The sequence below is a fragment of the Callithrix jacchus genome, chromosome 22 (genome assembly GCF_049354715.1).
Source record: "Callithrix jacchus isolate 240 chromosome 22, calJac240_pri, whole genome shotgun sequence".
In the NCBI taxonomy this organism is placed as follows: Eukaryota; Metazoa; Chordata; class Mammalia; order Primates; family Cebidae; genus Callithrix; species Callithrix jacchus.
This window is the reverse complement of record NC_133523.1, coordinates 26,981,924-26,996,739: the sequence shown is the minus strand read 5'-3', so window position 1 is coordinate 26,996,739 and position 14,816 is coordinate 26,981,924.

Sequence of the window (14,816 nt, the reverse complement as noted above, 5' to 3'; positions counted from 1 at the left end):
AGATTGAGTGAGATAATGTAGCTGACTCCCATACAATACCTGCACACAGTAAACACTCAATAAATGAGTTATTATAATGATGGCAGACAAGACACTGTTTTTCCTGGTCATTACAGCAATGTATACTCCCTCTGGCAAAGATGGAGCCCAAATGCTCCACATCCTAGCTGACATTCATCAAGAATAGAATGGATACATAAATTTTGTTATATTAATTCAATGGAATACTACACAGCAGTCAATAAAAGGGACAAACAATGGGCTCATGCAGCAACATGAAAATCTCACAGACATCATGTTGAGCCCAAGAAGCCAGACACCCTTATTTGTAAGTTTCCGCTTATTTGAAGTTTAAGAAAAGGCAAAATTATGGTGACAGCAGTCACCATAAGAGTATTTACCCCTAGGGTGAGGAGTAATGGCTGGGAGAAATAGCAGTAAGGGGAAACATCTGGGTGCTAGACATGTATGTTTTGATCTGAGTGGTGATTTCATGGCTGTGTACACGTATAAAAGCTCATTGATTGATACATACATAAAAGCTCACACCTAGAATTTGTGCACTTTACTGAATGTATTTTGTACTTCAGTATAAATGAAAGAAATTATTATTATTTTTTTTTTGAGACACAGTCTCACTCTGTTACCCAGGCTGGAGTACAATGGCGCAATCTCGGTTCACAGTTACCTCTGCCTCCTGGATTCAAGCGATTCTCCTGCTTCAGGCTCCCAAGTACCTGGGATTAAAGGCGCCCACCACCATCTCTGGCTAATTTTTGTATTTTTCGTAGAGACCGGGTTTCACCATGTTGGCCAGGCTGGTCGCAAACTCCCGACCTCAGGGTGATCTGCCCACCTCAGCCTCCCAAAGTATTGGGATTACAGGCGTGAGCCACTGTGCCCGACCCGATGTTTGCCTTTCTAGGGTACCTCACCTTTGGGTGTCTGAGTTCATTCCATTCTGTGGCTGCCTCAGGTCCAGAGTTCCCGAGCATTGGCCCAGACTTGGGGGAGACTGTGGGTTGCATCGGAGGTGGTAAACCAGTTCCTGTGTAGGGAGGGCAGCACCTCCCCTTTGCTATGAGACTTTGGGAAAGTTTTCCAACCTCTCTGTGCTTTCATTTTCTCATCTGTAAAATGGGTATAATTCTAATCGTCCCAGCGTCATAGAGTTGCTGTGAGGGGTAAATGTATTAATACCCCTCATGTGTTTTCAACAGTATCTGGTACAAACTGCTTAATTTGTGTTGTTGTTATTACTCATAAAGAGATTTGGGGGTCATTTGCTAGCTTCCTACATGGTTCAGTCTCTGATCATGGAGGGCAGGCACCAGGATATAAAAGTTAAAGTGAAGGAAGAGCAGGAGATTGACATGGGAAAGTCCTTCCCAGAGAGAATTCCTTCACATGGGATCCTTGGACAGCCTTGAGAGACCTGGGAGCCTGCCTACTGATGGGCCCATGTGTATTTCACCAGGCAGCTGTGGCCTAACGTCTACCAGCTCCTCAAAGGTGTCTTAGCGGAAAGTTAAGTAGGTTGATCAGGAAAGGTGTGGTCTGTGGTGGCAGTGGAGCTGGCTAAGGCTTTGCTGTGGGGCCAAGCTGGACATCTGTGGCTGCCTGGATGAGCCAGGCATCTTGTGAGGCTATACATGGAAATACTAGAAGAGGAGGGGCCAGCCTGTACCAGTGTGAGCTGTGAGGTGGGGGTCAGGGAGGATGAACAGGACCAGGCTGTCAACCTCAGAGTGACTGCAGCCCAGCGCCAGGGAACCCGAGCGTGGGAAAGCCCCAGAGGCTTGGCTCCCTGGGCGGGGCAATCTGCCTGCACAGGCTCTCCAAGCCAGCCAGGCAAGGGCCCAACCCATGCTCCCCAAGGCTTGGTTCCCGCTCAGAACTGGCAGACACTGCTGTGTAAAGACACCAAGGTGGGAAGACTGAAAATTGATGGGTGCTTCTGGCCCGGCCTAACCTCCTCTTACACTGGGGAGCAAGCTCAGCCATCCCTTCTTCGGATAGAGGCTGGGACCAGTGAAACATTCCAGGGAAAATTAAAATGGGCCTCTCGACTTAGTGTCTGATAGGATCATGATGGCAGCTGACATTTTTGGACTCTGTGCAAAGTTCAAGGTTGCAAGCAGAGACAGTGGCTCACACCTGCAATCCTAGCACTCTGGGAGGCCGAAGTGGGAGGATTGCTTGAGCCCGGGAGTCTGAGACCAGCCTGGGCTACAGAGCAAGACCCTCAGCTCCACAAAAAAACAAAAAAATGAGTCGAATAAATAAATAAATAAAATGGTGGTGTGTCCCTGTAGTCCCGGCTACTCTGGAGGCTGAGGCAGGAGGATCTCTTGAGCCCAGGAGGTCGAGGCTGCAGTGAGCTGTGATCTCACCACTGCACTCCAGCCCAGGCGACACAGCAAGACCCTGTCACTCAAAAAGAAAAAAACAAGAGCAGAGACTAATTTGAAGATGCTTGAAAGAGTGGGAGTGTGTGATGAGGTTGGGGAGGTGAGGGTGGCTGGGCAGATATGCAGCAGGAAGCTCCCCTCACAGCACTAGCTAAGACACAAGAGTGCTCTGTTTAGTGTCTGACCGCCATATCCTCAGCTTTCATTTAAATCTCATTTTGGGATTTCTGAAGACAGGCACAGCTGCAAGACAGAGCACGGGCTGGGAGAGCAAAGGCCCTGGCCTCTCCCTTCCGGTCAGGGTCCAGCATTTTCCTCCAAGCACCACCCTCTCTGCACTTTAATGGGGGAGGGGGCCTTGGCCAATCAGAGTTCCCCATTCCTGGCCATGCCATTGGTCAGGAGTGACCCAGGCTGGGCCAATGAGGAGCCTCAGGAGTTGCTAAGCGGATCAGAAGTGGGGCTGCAGCCATGAGGCCATCTTGCCACGTAAGTTGACCTCTGGTAGAGGGAAGTCCTTCCTGGAAAGCAGAGCCAGAGGTTCTGGGAGGCAGACTTCTGATCCCTCGAGATTCTGGATCCAATCAAGCCCAAGACTGGATTACTAGGAGCTTCCTGAAAACAGGAGCCAATTCACTATTTTCATGTTTTTATGTAGCCAGTTGGGGCTGCACTTCTCCTAACTTGGAACCAAGATACCCATGGGTGTCAAAGGGTGATGAACTAAGTTTGTCTAGCCCTGGGCAGGCCCATTTGTGCCCACCAGTGAGCCTCGCACTGGTTGGATAGACGCCAGGCCTGCACATGGGAGTGGAAATTAGAGTCTTTGTCTCAATTCCCCAGGAATCCTGATGTCCCTGGCATCACCCCTCAGCCACACACATACATCAGTCATATGGGAATCCACTGATGACTCAGCCCGGTGGCCTTGGAAGCCCCTGTGTGCTAGTAGGGCAAGCTCTAGTGGGCTGGGGTGGACTGGCATGGCCCTGTCCTCCGGGAGCTCCCAGGAACACCTCACACATTCTGTGAGCAAGTGGGTGCTAAGCAAGTGGGACTCAACTGTAACGCCACTGCCCAACCCAGCATGCTGGCAAAGCTGTAAATCTCTGGATATGGGAGAGCTTCTGGCTCAGGGGACAATGGGATGATTTGGCACAGTTGAACCCACACTGTGTGCAGAGCCACAGCAGGGGGCTGTCCCCTCTGGGTGGAGCCACCTCACCCTATGTCTTTACTCCCTTAAATATCAACCTGGCCAAGGTTGTTGTCCGACCTTGGGACCTCACGTAGGAATTCAGAGCTGACTCAGAGCCTGCATAATAGGGTCCTACATGAGGTTAGGATTAGGATTAGACAAACAGAAGAAGGCTTTGCTGAGGAGTTAGACTGAGAGTGTCCCAGGCCTGGGGGCCAGAGTGTTCCCCAGGGTCTGCTGTAGGCTCTGGACAGCCAGGTTTACTGAATAAATAAGTGCATGGATGAATGGATGGGGGCAAAGGTGAGAGCTACGAAGAGCGATAGGAAGCCAAGGAGGCCGGGTGCACGGAGTCAGGGCGCATTCCTTTGCTGGTATTCTGGATACAAAAGAGGCTCCACTGTCAAGGCCAGGGATTCTCCACCTCTCCACCTCCCAACTTCTTCCCTTCTCTTCCCTCTGCTCTGAGAGCCTCTCCATCTTCAGCCTTTCACTATGGATTCTATTTCCCACCTAGATCCACTTGTTTAAGAAGTAGATTTCAATCCACTATCATAAATGGAAAAGCAGCCTCTCCACCCACAAAGAAGGGAAATGTGAAAATGTTTATAACTCAGGACAGCCACGGGAGGCAGAGGCTGCTGCCTGCCCAAGGCATGAGCCTGAGGCCCTGATCTCCTTCCGTGTAGAGGAGGAGGTGACTGTGTGATTCCGTTTATGGGAGGTCCCCAGAGCATTCAAACTAACAGAGACAGAAAGTTGAATGGTGGTTGCCAGGGACTGGAAGAGGGACATGGGGAGTTTTCGTTTAATTCTACAGTTTCAGTTTTGCAAGATGAAAGAGTTCTCCGGATGGATGGTGGGAGGGCTGCACGCTATGAATGTACATGATGTCACTGCACTGTACACCTAAAAATGGTTAAAATGGCCAATTTTATGTTAGGTATATTTTACCACAATTTATTTTTTTTTTTTTTGAGACAGGGTCTCGCTCCGTCACCCAGGCTGGAGTGCAGCGGCGTGATCACAGCTCCCTGCAGCCTCAACTTCCCAGGCTCCAGCCATCCTCCCACCTCCAGCAATCCTCCCCTCAACTGGCTGAGACCACAGGCGAACCACCATGCCCCGCTAATATTTGTATTCTGGGGAGAGACAGGGTCTCACTGAGTTTCCCAGGCTGATCTGGAACTGCTCAAGTGATCCATCTGCCTTGGCTTTCCCAAGTGCCAGGATATAGGCGTGAGCCGCCAAGCCAGGTCCCACAGTTTTTTTCAGAAGGAGAAACGCAGACATTAGAGGGGTGTTAAAGCTTCTCGGCTTCAAACTGAGACTTCCTCTTTGATTAGATGGATCATTTGAAAGAGGATTAAAAAAGAAACAACTCAGTGTGTGATATTATTTCAAATTAACATATAAAACTGTGTCCAGGCCGGGCATAGTGACTCAGCACTTTGGGAGGCCAAGATGGGAGGATCGCTTGAGCCCAGGAGTTCGAGACCAGCCTGGGCAACACAGCGAGACCCTCTCTCTACAAAAATAATAAAATAATAATAATAAAAAAAACTAGCTGGACATGGTGGTGAGTAACTACAATCCCAGCGACTCAAGAGGTTGAGGCGGGAGAGCTGCCTAAGCCCACGAGTTCAAGGCTGCGCTGAGCTGTAACTGTACCACTCCAGCTTGGGCCACACGGCGAGACCCTGTCTCTAAAAAAATATTAAAATGTAAAAATATTGTGTCCGTATAAGGGAAAGGTAAATTATGGGCAGGAGTGTTGGAAAGCCAAAGAATGGGCAGCCCCTGATATGCGGCTCATTCAGGAGAGCATCCTGCAGGGGGAGGCCCTGGAGTGGCTGCAGCAGCTGGCAGGTCCCCACTGGGCCATCCCCTCTGCTGAAGAGAGGTGCTCTGGGGTACATGGAACCCAACTGCAGGGTTCCCCATGTGACCCTGGAGAAGTCACTTCCTTCTCCTCTGGCCAAGAGGATAATGAAGAGGGTGAATGTGAGGCTGACGTGAGGCCCATGGTGCGTTCTGTGTGCCTGGCCTTTAGGGATAAGAGAGCCATTATTTTCTATATTTTCAGGATCTATTCCTTGGCTCCCACAAGGAGTCCCTTCCTTAGTTGATCTTGATTAATTTTTGGTGGGGTGGCAGGTGATCGAGGAGCTAATTGCCTGTGTTTGGGGACAGCTGATGAAGTTCCCTGTCTTCATGCTGGTGGATAACAGGGACATGAGTTATGGAGCCATCATACGGGGTCCACAAGGTGCCGTGCACACAGCCGGTGCTTTTTAAGTGCATGGGAAAGGCTGCAGGGATGAGCTCTGTTTTAGGGCTTGAAGTCTGAACTGGGCATCCTGCCCTCAAGATGCTTATCCCAGTGGAGGAGAAAAAGAGCCCCTGCCCATCACAGAACAGCAAGAGAAACGCAGGGAGAAACCCGCCCAGCAGCAGCGGCCCCTGAGCAGCTCAGGGAGAGGAGAGGGACAGAGAGTGAAGTCACCGAAACCATCTCTGTCAACGTCAACGCTGTGTTCTCAATGTTTGTGGCATCCACCACATCTGTACATTTGAAAACCTGACCCCCAAAGAAATGGTGTTAGGAGGTAAGGCCTGTGGGAGGAAGTTAGTGCCTTTATAAAAGAGGGCCAAGGCCAGGCGCGGTAGGTCACGCCCGTAATCCCAGCACTTGGGGAGGCCGAGGCGGGCAGATCACTTGAGGTCTGGAGTCTGAGACCAGCCTGGGCAACATAGTGAAACCCTGTCTCTACTAAAAATACGAAAAAAATCAGCTGGGCATGGTGGCACACGCCTGTAATCCCAGCTACTTAGGAGGCTGAGGCAGGAGAATTGCTTGAACCTGGGAGGTGGAGATTGCAGTAAGCGGAGATTGGGCCATTGCGCTCCAGCCTGGGAGACAGTAAGACACCTTCTCAAAAAAAAAAAAAAAAAACCTCAAGAGTACAAAAGAGCTCCCTTGTTTCTTCCACCATGTGAGGATACAGTGACGAGACCACTTTCTTGTTTTTCTTTTGAGACGGAGTCTCACTGTCACCAGGCTGGAGTACAGTGGCACAATCGTGGCTCACTGCAACCTCCACCTCCTGGGTTCAAGCAATTCTCCTGCCTCAGCCTCCCAGGTAGCTGGGACTACAGGCACATGCCACTGTGCCCAGCTAATTTTTGTATTTTTAGTAGAGAATGGGTTTCACCATGTTCACCACGATGGTCTCAATCTCTGGACCTTGTGATCCACCTGCCTCGGCCTCCCAGTGTGCTGGGATCACAGGCGTGAGCCACTGCACCCGGTGACAAGACCACTTTCTGTGAACCAGGAAGCGGGCCTTCACCAGACATTGAATCTGTTGGTGCCTTGACCTTGAACTTCTCAGCCTCCAGAACAGTGAGAAATACATTTCTGCTGTCTATAAGCCACCCAGTCTATGGGATCTTTTCATAGCAGCCCAAATGGACAAAGGTACTCAACAGTGTACCCCATTTCTCCAGCTTTGAAGGGGACACAGAAGGCTTGATTTCACAGCCCTCTCAGGAGTGTTGGGTCTGGCAAATTACTCCCTTCTTTTTATTTTTTTGAGATAAGGTTTCACTCTGTCACCCAAGCAGGAGTGCAGTGATGTGATCATGGCTCACTGTAGCCTTGAACTTGTGGGCTCAAGTGATTCTCCCACCTCAGCCTCCCAAGGTGTTAGAGTTATGGGCAGGAGCTACCACGCCCGGCCAATCCCTTTTTCTTGAGAACACCTCTCCTCTGGGTTTAGGAGACACACACTCTCCTGGTTTCCTTCCCTGGCTGTTCCTCCTCCATGCCTTGGCTCCTCCTCCGCTGTGCAAATGATGGGAATCTTCAGAATGTCCCAGGGAGCTGTAAGCTCCATAGGCTCCCTCCCCAGGAGGCCCTGCTGTTTCTCACCCGCACCTCTCCCCCACCCACCTGACAGCTCCACTCACTTGCCTGTCTCCCAAGCATCACTAATTAATGCAGGAAGTCCAAAGGTGAGCTCTGAATTTCCCCACCCTGTTCCCACCTGCATCTTCCACATCCCAGAAAAATGGTACCACCATTTACTCAGTTGCTCAAACCCCCCACCTGGCACTTAGCCTTGAATTGCCCTTTCCTCCCCACTCTACACGGCATGCACCTGCCAGTCCCAGTAACTCTCTGCCCCCCAAAGATTTCCAATCTGTTTACTTGTCTCCTCTGCCACCATCATAGACCAAGCCACAGTCTGCGGGCTGGACAGGTGCACTGTCTCCTGAACTGGCTCTCCATCTTTGGTGCCTCTTCCCCACCAAAATGACTTTGTCCCAGAATAGCTAGAATCATCTCTTAGAGGTCAGCCAGGCACAATGGCTCATGCCTGTAACCCCAGCACTTTGGGAGGCCAAAGCTGGAGGATCACCTGAGATCAGGAGTGTTCGAGACCAGCCTGGCCAACAGTGTGGAACCCCTTCTCTACTAAAAACACAAAACCCCGGTGTGGTGGGGCACGTCAGTAATCCCAGCTACTCGGGAGGCTGAGGCAGGAGAATCGCTTGAACCCAGGAGTCGGAGGTTGCAGTGAGCTGAGATTGCACCATTGCACTCCAGCCTGGGCAACAAGAGTGAAATTCCATCTCCAAAAAAAAAAAAAGAAGTATATCCCATCAAATCTGCCCCTTCTTAAAGCCCTCTGACAGCTTCCCACTGATTGCGGAATTACATCACATCTGTAGGGAGCACGAGGCCCTGTCTCCCTAGCTGGGCTTGTGCTAGGGCCATCTCCTCCTGGGCCCCCTTCCCTGAGGCCCCTCCATTCCTGCATTATTGGCTCACTCCCTTTTCTCCGACACTCCACGCCTTTTGCTTCTTTGGTGCGTTTGCACCTGTTCCTCCGCCTCCCACTCCCCGCCAGCTCTTCCCCAGCTTTCCCAGTGAAGCCTCCTTTGCATCATCATCCCCTCCTGGCCACGATCTCTAAATTCGGTGGTCTCCAGCTCAGTGCTGTTATTCTGTTTCACCTCTCACCAGTTCCCTCTCAGCATCTTCTTTTGCTTCCATTGTTTTCATTATAAAATTTTTCCAACATACATGCAAGTAGAGAGATGATAGTATAATGAGCTCTCATCGATTCATCCTACCGATTGAATAATTAAAATTCACTCAGATCTGCTTCCTTGAGCCAGGGCTTTCTCTCTTGGCTGAAGTATTGTGAGACAGATTCCAAACATGATGTCATTTCACTGTTACACATTTCAGTATGCATTCTGAAAAAGGATGAGTGTTTTCTTATATAACCACATGGGTAACACACCTAACAAAATGAACACTAATTCTTTTTTCTTTTCTTTTCTTTTTTTTTGAGGTGGAGTTTTACTCTTGTCACCCAGGCTGGAGTGCAATGGCGCGATCTTGGCTAACTGCAACTTCCGCCTCTCGAGTTCAAGCGATTCTCCTGCCTCAGCCTCCTGAGTAGCTGGGATTACAGGCACCTACCACCATGCCCAGCTAGTTATTTTTTTTTTTCTTATATTTTTAGTAGAGGCAGGGTTCCACCATGTTGGCCAGTGGGATTACAGGCACCTACCACCATGCCCAGCTAGTTATTTTTTTTTTTTTCTTATATTTTTAGTAGAGGCAGGGTTCCACCATGTTGGCCAGGCTGGTCTTGAACTCCTGACTTCAGGTGATCCACCTGCCACGGCCTCCCAAAATGCTGGAATTGCAGGCACCCACCACCACCCAGCTAGTTCTTTTTTTTTTTTTTTTTTTTTTTTTGTATTTTTAGTAGAGGTGGGGTTTCACCACGTTGGCCAGGCCGGTCTTGAACTCCTGACCTCAGGTGATCCACCTGCCTCGGCCTCCCAAAGTGCTGGGATTACAGGCCTGAGCCACTGCATCCGGCCAATGAACACTAATTCTTGGTATCATTTCATAGTCACATCTATTCATACAGGCTCACACCTGTAATCCCAGCATTTTGGGAGACCGAGGCAGACAGATCACTTGAGGTCAGGGGTTCAAGATCATCCTGGCTAACATGGCAAAACCCCTTCTCTACTAAAAGTTAGCTGGAATATGAAACCATTTTCTCAGTTGTCCCAAATATATCTTTTAATTGTTGGCCTGAATCACAAGCCCAACTGGATCCACACATCACATCTGCTTATTGTATCTTTTCCTCTTTTTTACCCTAACGCAGCCCCCTCTTTTCCATGTTTGTTGCAGAAACCTCCTGGGTCAGTCTCCTGTGGAATGATTGCATATCCTGGATTTGTCTGCTGGCTTTTTTATGGAGTTGTTTAACTCATTCCTCTCTTCCCTGTATTCCTTGGAGATGGGAGAAAGCTCTAGAAGCCCAGTTAGACTCATATGTAGAGGTGATGCTGTGTGTTCACCTGTCCTCGCCTCCAGGATCCGTGGTGTCTGGCTGTCCGACTCACACGATGCTGAGATTGGCCGGTGGGCTCGGGTGGTGGGCAACAGCCTTACCAAGTTCCCTGTTAGTCCCTGACCCAATAGCTTCATGCATTGATAACGTTTTCCAAATCAGTCATTTGATTGGGGTTTGCAAAATGGGTGCCTTTCCTATTTCCTTCATTCCTTCCAAACTAGAGGCATACCTGAGGAGGAATGGGGTTTGGAAGCAGCAATGAGGATAGGAATTCATAGTCTGTAGAGAACTTAAAAACAATCACGGCCAGGTGTGGTGGCTCATACTTCTAATACCAGCACTTGGGAAGGCCAAGGCGGGTGGATCACAAGGTCAGGCAGGGGTTCAAGACCAGCTTCACCAGCATGGTGAAACCCCATCTCTACTAAAAATACAAAAATTAGCAGAGCACAGTAGCAGGGGCCTGTAATCCCAGCTACTTGAGAGGCTGAGGCAGGAGAATCGCTTGAACCTGGGAGGTGGAGGTTGCAGTGAACTGAGATAGCACCACTGCACTCCAGCCTGGGTGACAGAGCAAGACTTTGTCTCAAAAAAAAAAAAAAATTGATCCTAACGTGGACTAAAAGTTATTTGTTCTTTTTCTTTAAAAAAAAAGAAAAAAGAAAAAGGATCTCATCATGTAAGCCCCAAGAGGCTGGTCTTTTTTTTTTTTGACAAAGTCTCACTCTGTCGCTCAGGCTGGAGTGCAATGACATGATCTCAGCTCACGGCAACCTCAGCCTCCGAGGTTCAAGTCATTCTCCTGCCTCAGACTTCTGACTACCTGGGATTACAGGCACGCGCCACTACCCCTGGCTAATTTTTGTATTTTAGTAGAGGCGGGGTTTCACCATATTGGCCAGGCTTGCCTCGAACTCCTGAACTCAAGTGATCCACCCACTTAAGCCTACCAAAGTGCCGGGATTACAGGCACGAGCCACTGTGCCTAGCCACCGCAGGCTGGTCTTGAACTCTTGGGCTCAAACAGTTCTCCCACCTTGGCCTCCCAAAGTGCTGGGATTGCAGGCGTGAGCCATTGCACCCAGCCAAGTCCTTTGCCTTTTATCATTACCATGCCCTTGAGACTCTAAACTATGTCAGCAATGAAATATGGGGCCAAAGCGCCCCTACTTACCCTCCCTCTTTGGTATAGCCCTGTTGATTCACTGGAGTCCTCCGGAAAGAAATTTTCCATATCAATCAGGGCTATTTGGTTGCCTTGAAATACAGCTCACATGCTGGAGTAAATGCTTCCTCCTTTCAATTAAGCTCCATGTTTTATTCTCCACAGCACCTGAGACATTTTGTAATTGGACGTTTGTTTACTTGTCGGGGGCCCTTTTCCTGGCAGAAGGAAACTGCACAGAGGCCCGTGGGAGGTGCTCCATATTTCCCGAGTTTGAGTGAAAGATGTGTGCAGGAGGGCCGGAAAGGGGGAGCAGGCAGTGTCCGAGGTGGGGTGACAGGGGAGAGCCTTTCCTGGGGAAGACCCTGAGGAATTGGGTGCTATCAGGAGCGTTTGGGCAGAGCCTGAGGCTGGAGAAGCACAGAGGCCCATCTCGCCCACCACCTACCCTGCCCCATGACCTCCTGGGCAGATACTCCCAGGAAGCAATCACAGCACAGGCCCCGGGATCTGGCCCCATTCTAAGCTAGCATTTGCCTTGCATTCTCTCTCTCTCTCTCCTCTCTAATTGCTCTGTTTTCCTTCCACTTCACAAATGGGTTGGCTAGTAACACTGAAGTCTGTTTTATATACATATAGATGGTTAGCAAACACAAAATGTGTGGTGAGCTATGTTCTATCTTTATGTCATTAACACACAAAAGCAAGAAAGCTCCAAGTTAGAGCATCTGCAATTCAGCCCAGTGTGCAACAAGCCATATGGTATGAATGCGAAACAGAAGACAACAGAAGCCCCTCGTCCGCCTTCGTCTGCAGAGCTCCCTTGCAAGCGCGGACCACAGGCTCCCCCCACCCTGCCTGTCCTAGCCAAGGCTAAACAGCTTTCATCTCCATTCATTTATCCAGCAAACATGCACTGAACTCCTGTCCCATGCTGAGGGCTGTTCCCCAGCGGTGACAGAGGGAACCAAGACAGGAGAGACCTGTCGTCAGGTGGGAGAAGGGTCAGATCATAAGGAAGGAAAACAACATATTCAAAGAGTAAAATGCTTCCCTTAGTTATAAGAACTCCTGTTTTTTTCTTTAGGCGAAGTCTGGCACTGTCATTCAGGCTGGAGTACAGTGGCACGATCTGCAACCTCTGCCTCCTGGGTTCAGGAGATTTTCCCGCCTGAGCCTCCTGAGTAGCTGGGTTTACAGGCGCCCGCCACCAGGCCTGGCTAATTTTTTGTATTTTTAGTAGAGATGGGGTTTCACTATGTTAGCCAGGCTGGTCTCGAACTCCTGACCTTGTGATCCACCTGCCTCAGCCTCCCAAAGTGCTGGGATTACAGGTATCAGCCACTGCGCCCAGCCCGGTTATAAGACCTCTTTTAAAAAATCTTTTAACTGTTTTGTAGAGATGAGGTCTCACTATGCTGCCCAGGCTAGTCTCAAACTCCTGGGCTCAAGCAGTCCTCTGCCTTCCAAAGTGCTGGGATTACAGGCGTGAGCCACCTCACCCGGCCAGTTATGAGAACTTCTGAGAGAGTATGTGAGTGATATTATAGACAGTAAGTGGATCTTGGATGAGTCACTTCAGATAAGGTGGTTCAGGAAGGCCTTTCTCTCTCTCTCTCTCTCTTTCCTGAGACAGAGTTTTGCTTTGTCACCCAGGCTGGAGTGCAGTGGCACAATCTCGGCTCACTGCAACTTCTCTCTCCTGAGTTCAAGCAATTCTTGTGCCTCACCCTCCAGAGTAGCTGGGATTACAGGTGCCTGCCACTATGCCCAGCTGATTTGTTTTTGTATTTTAGTAGAGACCGGGTTTCACCTTGTTGGCCAGGCTGGACCCCTCAGCTCAGGTAGTCTGCCCGTCTCGGCCTCCCAAAGTGCTAGGATTACAGGCGTGAGCCACCACGCTGCAGGAAGGCCTCTGTCAAGAGGAAACATTTGATTTCTTTTTATTTTTATAGGTTTTTGGGGAACAGGTGGTATTTGGTTACGTAAGTTTTTTAGTGGTGATTTGTGAGATTTTGAATGATCCCGTCACCAGAGCAGTATACACTGAACCAATCTGTAGTCTTTTATCCCTCACCCCTCTCAGATCCTTTTCCCCTGGGTGGTCAAACTCCACGGTGTCATTCTTTCGCCTTTGCGTCCTTATAGCTTAGCTCCCACTTATTTTTATTTTTATTTATTTATTTTTTTTGAGACAGAACCTCCCTCTGTAGCCCAGGCTGGAGTGCAGTGGCATAATCTTGGCCCACTGCAACCTCTGCCTCCTGGGTCCCGGTTCAAGTAATTCTCCTGCCTTAGCCTCCCAAGGAGCTGGAATTACAGGCAGGTGCCACCGCACCCAGCTAATTTTTTTGTATTTTTAGTAGAGACAGGGTTTCACCATGTTGGCCAGGCTGGTCTTGAACTCCTGGCCTCATGATCCACCCGCCTCGGCCTCCCAAGGTGTTAGAATTACAGGCGTGAGCCACCGCGACCGGCCAGCTTCCACTTATGAGTGAGAACATACAGTGTTTGGTTTTCCATTTCTGAGTTGGTTCACTTAGAATCTCCAGTCTCCAGTCTCATCCAGGTTACTGCAAATACCATTAACTCATTCCTTTCTGTGGCTGAGTGATATTCCATCATATATATACACACACACATATATACATATATATACCCACCCACCCACAGACACACACACACACACATATATCTATCTCACAATTTCTTTATTCACTCATTGTGACTGATGGGCATTTGGGCTGGTTCCACATTTTTGCAATTGTGAATTGTCCTGCCATGAGCACGTGTGTGCGAGTATCTTTTTCGTATAATGACTTCTTTTCCTCTGGTAGATAGCCAGTAGTGGGATTGCTGGATCAAATGGCCATTCTACTTTTAAGGAATCTAAGAGGAGACATTTGAGCTTAGACCAGATGCATAAGAAAAATCCAGCAAAGAGAGCTTTGGGGAAAGTATCCTGGGCACAGTGAACAGCATATACACAAGCCCAGAGGTGGGAATAGCTTTAGTGAGATCATGGGAGTCACGAAGCCTGGAGCACAGTGAGGGAGTGAGAGTGGGTGAGGCGAGAGGGAAGAGCTGGGCAGGCAGGGGCATTGTGGGCTATCATAGGAGTTTGGATGTTAGTCTAATGCCTCTAGAAGCCCTTGGAGGGTTTTAAGTAGGGGAGTGACTCATCTGATTGACTGGCTGAAAGATCACTCTGCGGCTGCGGGGGACCACAGGAAGCGGAAATCAGTAGCATGGAGACCAACGGTCTAAACCAGGCAGGATGGCGGCTTGGCCAACATTGGGGCTAGGTGGGATGGACATGGGGTCAAATATGTTCGCAAACAGAGAAGACAGGCTGCCTATTGCCTAATGAGCATGTAGGCCCATGGTCTTGGCACCAGTAGAGGCTGACAAGGACTTGGGCAGGGACAGCTGGGCAAAGTGTGACATGAAAACACAGTTTCCTGCTCCTTAGGACCCCACCTCTGCAGATGGAGTGCCCTGTCTGCATCGTTCCTCATAGAAGACCTAGAATTTCCTTCCCTGTCCCCTCACCTCAGCAGTCATGAGTATAGTGACATGTTGACATCATTCTACCAGGTGGAAGTCTGGGGGGAGGGATGTTACCACCTAGGGCCACCAGTGACAAG